The sequence below is a fragment of the Suricata suricatta genome, chromosome 6 (genome assembly GCF_006229205.1).
Source record: "Suricata suricatta isolate VVHF042 chromosome 6, meerkat_22Aug2017_6uvM2_HiC, whole genome shotgun sequence".
In the NCBI taxonomy this organism is placed as follows: domain Eukaryota; kingdom Metazoa; phylum Chordata; class Mammalia; order Carnivora; family Herpestidae; genus Suricata; species Suricata suricatta.
Genome location: NC_043705.1, coordinates 77,042,080 through 77,049,789, shown reverse-complemented (window position 1 = coordinate 77,049,789; position 7,710 = coordinate 77,042,080).

The following is a 7,710-nucleotide window of genomic DNA, read 5'->3' as shown; positions in this document are numbered from 1 at the left end:
GTTTCATGTAATTAGACTTATACAGAAATTAGAAGGTTAAGTAACAACTAGTTAATCACCTAATTTCACAGCTATCTGAAGTGGCAATCGTTATATAGCAGCTTATCTATGATACATTCAAGATAAATGATACAATATATTACTTGTTCATAAGCTACAACACAGCCTGCTTAATACCTTTCCTTAAATTCCACCTCTAGACCCCTTTCTTACACCATACACAAAAATAAGATCAAAATGCCTGAAGGACCTGAATGTGAGACAGGAAACCATCAAAACCGTCGAGGATAAAGTAGGAAAAATCCTCCTAGACCTCCACCACAGCAATCTCCTACTTGACACATCCCCAAAGGCAAGGGAAATGAAAGCAAAACTGAACTCTTGGGACTTCATCAAGATAAAAAGCTTCTGCACTGCAAAGGAAACAATCAAGAAAACTAATAGGCAACCGACAGAATGGGAAAAGATAGTTGCAAATGACATATCAGATAAAGGGCTAGTATCTAAAATCTACAAGGAACTCACCAAACTCCACACCTGAAAAACAAATAACACAGTGAAGAAATGGGCAGAAGACATGAACAGACACTTCTCCAAAGAGGACATCCAGATGGCCTATAAGCACATGAAATGATGCTCAACGTCACTCATTATCAGGGAAACACAAATCAAACCACACTGAGATACCACCTCACGCCAGTCAGAGTGGCTAAAATGAACAAATCAAGAGCCTATAGATGCTGGCGAGGGTGTGTAGAGATGGGCACCCTCCTACACTGTTGGTGGGAATGTAAACTGGTGCAGCTGCTCTGGAAAACAGTGTGGAGGTTCCTCAAAAAACTATCCATAGAACTCCCTTATGACCCAGCAATAGCCCTGCTGTGGATACATATTTTAGCAACACTTTTGGAATGATTTTCACATTGCACATTACTATGTTTATAGTTAATAAATTTATAGTTATATAATTATGAATGTTGCTTTGAATGGTGAAAACTGTTTTGTGGTATTAATTACATTGTAATTATTTTTGAGTTAGAAGAGTTTTTATGTTTTTAAACTATAACCTTTACCATGAACTGCATGTACTTGTCCATTTAACTATTGATTATTGCATCTTTTACTGTTTCAAATAGGTGACTGAACTATTTCCCAGTGAATAACTGTTTTTTACTTTCTTGCATGTTTTTATGAGATTTGTTTCTACCTAGAAAATTCCCACTTATCATATTTTAGTTACTTTATTTTTTTTCTTTTATAATTTCAAGGTTTGGCCTCTGTTTAGAAAGGGTTTCCCTATACCTAACATACAGAGAAGCATATATACCTATGTTTTCTTCTAATACTGTTTCATTTTTAACTTTTAAATTATTATCCACCTTGCACTGCACATTGTGTATGGAATGAAGTGGACATCTATCTATATTTTTTGTTTGTATGTCTATCATGAGGCAAAAGGCTGAACATCATGTATTAAAACAACTTATTGCCTTCTCCTTCCCAATTTTAAGTGGTCAAGCATTCACCTACCAAATCCATCTAGGCATTTGGATTTATCTCATGACTCTGTTCTATTTCAGTGACCTTGCTGTAAAATCACACAGGGATAGGAAATGCTTTAAGGTTCAACTGCATTTCTGACACAAGAAAATCAAAATCTCTATTAACTTTTCTTCTACAAAATTGTTCTTAGATTATTTTTACATGTTTCTTTTTTGACATATTCTTTAGAATACACTTTGTCCAGGTTAAACATTTAAAAGCCTGTCAACACTTTTATTGTAATCACAATGTAGTTTGAAGTTAATTTAGGGAGAGACTATAACTTCATAAAATCATCACTGTTGTCAAATTTTAATTCACCATAATCAACGATGTTAAACACTGCTCTATAAATACACCCAGAACTCTGTGTTTAGTAGTTGCAACCAAAAGATCCTCAATTGTAGTGAAACAAAGCATTTAACCATGTGAATAAAAATCTCTGGTAAATAAATATTCCTGAATTTCATTTTACATAAGCATACTATGGGTGTCATCCATTTTTTTTTACATTTTCTAAGATATTTCTTCTCAAACTGATTAGTATCAACTTCTAAATGTTGAAATATCAGTGTTGTTTAAGTCAATACTTGATTTAAGATTTACAACATCAAGCACTATTAGACTATTTACCTTAATATTGTCATATTTAACTTTGTAAGTATTCATATTTCATGAATCATTTTCATATTCATTATTGAATTCAAGTTTAAAACTATTCTTCTGATATTGTTACAAAAGGAATCACTATTTCTATCTATCAGCAAAATACTGAGGTTCATAGATTTTAAATGTCTTGCTCAAAGGCAAAAAAGTTAATAGTAGCTAAACTGGAATATTATTCCAGCCTTTTGATTCCTGGTTCAATATAGTTCCAAACTAAATACAGTTTTCAGTGTTGCATATTTAAAAATCTTCAAAACAATTTTCATTATACTCAATCACTCTCAGAGTGTGAGTGTGAGTGTGTGTGTGTGTGTGTGTGTGTGTTTGGGCTTGGTTTGGGAGATATTTGCTTGCTGGTAAGAAAACATGAAAAATCTGTATTAGTGAGGAAATATGACCTTGAAAAAGTCAAGATCAAGCAAAATATTATTTTTTGGTGATACATCCCCAAATTTCATTTGTTCTCGTTAGTCCATCAATAAGAAGATCCACTTTTCTTTTTAGTCTGGGGTGGGGTCTAAGGGGTCTTCTTCCACTTAAGACTAAAAGTCATAAGCACTATAAGAATAAAAGGCTTCCCCATCCCAGAGGAAACAGAATAAGATAAATTATATTTGCCCCATACAGAAATTGGGACAGGGAGGGGGACTGGGTGAGCTGTGTCTTTAACCTGTAAATTTCACTACAAAATCCATGTGTCCTGTGATTCCTCTTTTAAAAATTCTCCATTCCTTGAAAATGTTTGCTGACCCAAACTTGAGAGCTTTCATTTGCCTTGTGGAGAGGGAATTATGGGAACTTTCTGGTAATCATCCTTTGGGAGGAATGAAGACAGTAAAAGTAATGATCCTTGAAATCTAGTACAACAAATCACAGAAAATTGTCTCAGTGAGTTTATGAAGAAATTAAATGTTATTTAGGGCAGCTCTAGAGAATGGATAACTTGCCACCTCAAAAGCAAGGACCATTCCTCCCTTTCTAATCAACTTTCTTTTTGATTTGAACTTTCTTGGTCATATAATCTTACTTATTCCTATTCTCTGCTAATAGTGTGTGATTTTAGTGTGTTCTTGGCATCCTTTACTTTATGGCTTCTACCACAAAGAGCATTATTTAAAAAGGGAGAAGGAGAGCGAAGTGTGAGAGTGTCAGAGCTAAAACTGTACCAGAGACGGTTAAGCAGGTAATATATTCAAGAATATTACAATAAGGGAAAGAGACTAGACCTCAATCTGAGCTCAACTCTACTGAGAGAGCAAAGAAAAGGACTAGGGAACTTCTAAGAGCTGGCATGGTAGGAATCATGGGCCACCCTCTTTGCCAAACGGCTTTACTCAAAGGATAAGTAAACTTTCTCCCATTCTCGTAGTGGAAGATACTTCTATAAATTGCAGCAGGGCCAAGCCAGAGTGCAGCTCCTATCTCCCCACAGAGTGGGAGACTGGGGCCCATCTTCCTTGATGATTACAGTTCAAAGGGATGGTTCCTGATACTTCAGAAAGACATTCTGGAGTAAACCTTACAAGGAACTTTTGAAAGATTTACAACTCAAAGAGGAAGAGAAAAAAATTACAATTAAACAGTTTTCCAAAGCAATTGCTCTAAGAAAAGGGAGGTCTGGGGTCTACAGTCATGAAGAAGCCTCTAAAATTTAGTCAGTCAAAAGGCATAATCTCTCATGGAGGTAAATCTATCTACATGTATTAGATTTTTAATAATTTTTTTAAATACTGGTTTGAAGAAAAGTATAATTTCCCTACCTGATTCATGAAATTTATTTTAGGTACTATTATCTACTTAATCTAACACATATCCAAGAATTTTATGTCTTTTCCTCTGGGATATCAGGTTATATGTATGGAATCTCATGGTGGAAAAGGTAAAAAAAAAAACCTTCTCAATTAGGAGATAGCATATAGCAATATAAGAAAGGCTCATGTATTCTGAACACTGGAAATGCAAATACTGAAGCCTGTTGCTTCATTATTTCTAGTTCCAATCTGCCTATATCTCTTGGCATCTGTGTCACTCCTGAGACCGCACTGGTTATTAATTGACCAATAGTACTTGTTACTATTGAGTAGATTTCACATTAATCCCTGTGTAGGATGCTAGACTTTTCTGTGTCTAGGCTAACTAAAAATGGCAGCTTTGGAATCAAGTCAAAAAGCCTAGTGCAATCGACACTAAGTATGATTACTGTTAGTATAAGAACTTACCTATTTGGAAGGAATTATACTTTAGGTAGCCTTTCAGAGTAGTAAATAGTTATCACAAATGCAGTTTAAAGAGAAGGATATTCAACATCTACTGAGAAGGATGAAGTTTCTTGAAGTAAAGAACTAATCCTGGCAGTTAAAAATATAAGGACACAGAAGGGAAAGTAGTTGTGGAGTCTCCAAGAAAAAGGAGAAAGTAAGACATGGGGATAAAGAGGGATAGATATTCAAATTGGGACCACTGGTGTTAAGTGGCATAGAAGATTTACATCCTTCCAGAATACATTTCTAATACTAAATGCTGCTTTTATATGGTAATCAAACAACCAGCCTGAAAAAAATAATACTATCACCCATGACTAAGATATATTGATTATTTGGCTTTTTGGCCTGACTCCCAGAGTATCAAACAACATATAAGAGAATTTACATTATATGAACATCTGTAAGTGTCCAGCTTAGCTGAAATATAAATATGTGTCCCTAGTATAAGCATTGTATGCTTACGATTCAGGAGTTATAACAGGGCTATGCATAATAATTACCTGTATAATATTACCACTTACATACAGCTGACTGCCATTCCTGGTCTATATAAGAATTTTCCAGTGGAGTCCCTATTTTCAAAAAGCTCCTTAAGCTATGATGATTCATCCCTCTGTTTAAAAATGACTATTGTGGGGCTCCTGTGTGACTCAGTCAGTCAAGCATCCGACTTCGGCTAAGGTCATGATCTCACAGTTCGTGGGTTCAAGTCCCGTGTCGGGCTCTGTCCTGACAGCCAGCTCAGAACCTGGAGCCTGTCTTCGGATTCTGTATCTCCCTCTCTCTCTGACCCTCCCTTGCTCGTGCTGTCTCTCTTTGTCTTTCAAAAATAAATTTTAAAAAACATTAAAAAAAAGAAAATCTTTAAAAAAGAATAACTAGTTTAAGTTGGTCTTGTACATAAATGCTGAAGTATGAATTTGCCAGAGATAGTATTCAGAGTACTATGACAAGAAACCAGATGAAAGTCTTTTTTTCCCTATATATTCCTCAATGTTTATGCACTGTATATTGACACAAGATATTTTTATCCAAAATGTCATCAAATTATCATAAGAACATATCAAAACTCAAAAAATCTCCTTTAAAAAGTTGCTGGGAAGATGGCAGAGTAGGAGGATTCTAAGCTCATCCTTCCTACAGGTATATCTAGATAACAGCCACATCAGTGCACCCAGAAAATGACCCAAAGAATGGCAGAAGAGATTTTCCATAGTTGATCAAAGAGAAGAGGCCACATCAAAAAAGGGCAGGAGGGCCAGAGATAGCAATCGGGAATCAAACTCCTAGTGAGACTAACCACAAGGGGAGGGACACCACAAACACAGAGAAGGGAGAGACGTAGACCCCACACCAGGCACACCATGCACCCCAGGTAACCCCAGGCACAGGAAACCTATACTAGGAAGGCAAATCCATATAACATATGGCTTTGAAAACCAGCAGTTTAACTTTGTGAGTTTTTCAACCAGCAGAGCTTACCCTTGGAAACTTCAAAAATCAATAGGGTCAGTTCTAGGAGAGCCTGAGGTTGACAGGAAGCTGAATCCCTGCCCTTAAAAAGACTGCATAACAAACAACTGCACAGAGGGATAGTACAGAAGCAGCAGTTTGAAAATTGCCTGGTATAAACATAAAGATTCACGCTGGAAGGGTAGGGATCTTTAGAAGACATCTCCAAGAACAACCAAGATATCTGGTTTCTCTGGAGGCTCCACCCACCTATGAATGCTTCTCAGGGAAAATGCTGAAAGAGCACCCTGCACATCAGTGGAACTGCAGCCTCAGACAATGGGCCAACGGCAAGCATCTGCTCTGGCTGCTGAGACCACCCAACTAGAAGAACAGGGCCATCCTAGACTGGTCCCTTCCCAGCACAGGGACCAAACCCTTGCCACAAGAGGCTAAGTGTGCCATGGCAGATTACAACGCTAAAGGTAAATAAGGCTAAGCTAAAACAGTAGGTGCATACAACCAATATTGGAAACATCCCTGTAGTGCCTGGTTCTGGTGTCAAGGAGACAATGTACTACATAGCACTATAGGGCCTCTTCTTCATAGGCCACTATTTTCAAGATAGGATATGTAAATGAGTTTATTCATACATAAAAAACAAACACAGAGAGTCAGAAAAATAAGGAGCTAGGTGAATATGTCCCAAATAAATGATCAGAACATAGCAAAAGAGCTAAATGAAATGAAGATAAACAATATGCCTGATAGAGGATTCAAAGTAATCATCATAAAAATACTTAATAGACTTGATAAAAGAAAGAAGGATTCCAGTGAGACCTTCAACAAGCAGAGAACATAACAAAGAACAAATTAGGAATATGTAGGTATCAGCCTGTTGGACTTCCAATGTGAGATCATGACCTGAGCTCATAGGTTTGAGCTCTGCATCAGGCTCTGTGCTGATAGCTCAGAGCAAGCCTGTTAGTGATTCTGTGTGTGTCTCTCTCTCTGGCCCTCTCCTGCTTGCACTCTCTCTCTCTCAAAAATAAATACCATAAGAAGGAAAAGACCAAATCAGATATTAAGAACTCAACAAACATTGTGAAAATGTCATTACTACCTAAAGCAATCTACACATTCAATGCAATCCTCATCAAAATTGCACCAACATTTTTCTCAAAGCTAGAACTATACTCAAATTCGTATGGAACCACAAATGACCCCGAATAGCCAAAGTCATATTGAAGAAGAAAACCAAAATGGGAGGCATCACAATCCCAGACTTTAGCCTCTACTACAAAGCTGTCATCATCAAGACAAATGGTATTGGCACAAAAACAGACACATAGACCAATGGTTTAGAATAGAGAACCCAGAATTGGGCCCACAAATGTACGGCCAATTAATTTTTGACAAAGCAGGAAAGAGTATGCAATGGAAAAAAGACTGCCTCTTTAGCAGGTGGTTCTGGGAGAACTGGAAAGCAACATGCAGAAGAATGAAACTAGGCCACTATCTTACACCATACACAAAAATTAACTCAAAATGGCTGAAGGACCTGAATGTGAGACAGGAAACCATCAAAACCCTCGAGGAGAAAGTAGGGAAAAACCTCCTAGACCTCCACCGCAGCAATCTCCTACTTGACACATCCTCAAAGGCAAGGGAAATGAAAGCAAAACTGAACCCTTGGGACTTCATCAAGATCAAAAGCTTCTGCAAGGCAAAGGAAACAATCAAGAAAACTAATAGGCAACCGACAGAATGGGAAAAGATAGTTGCA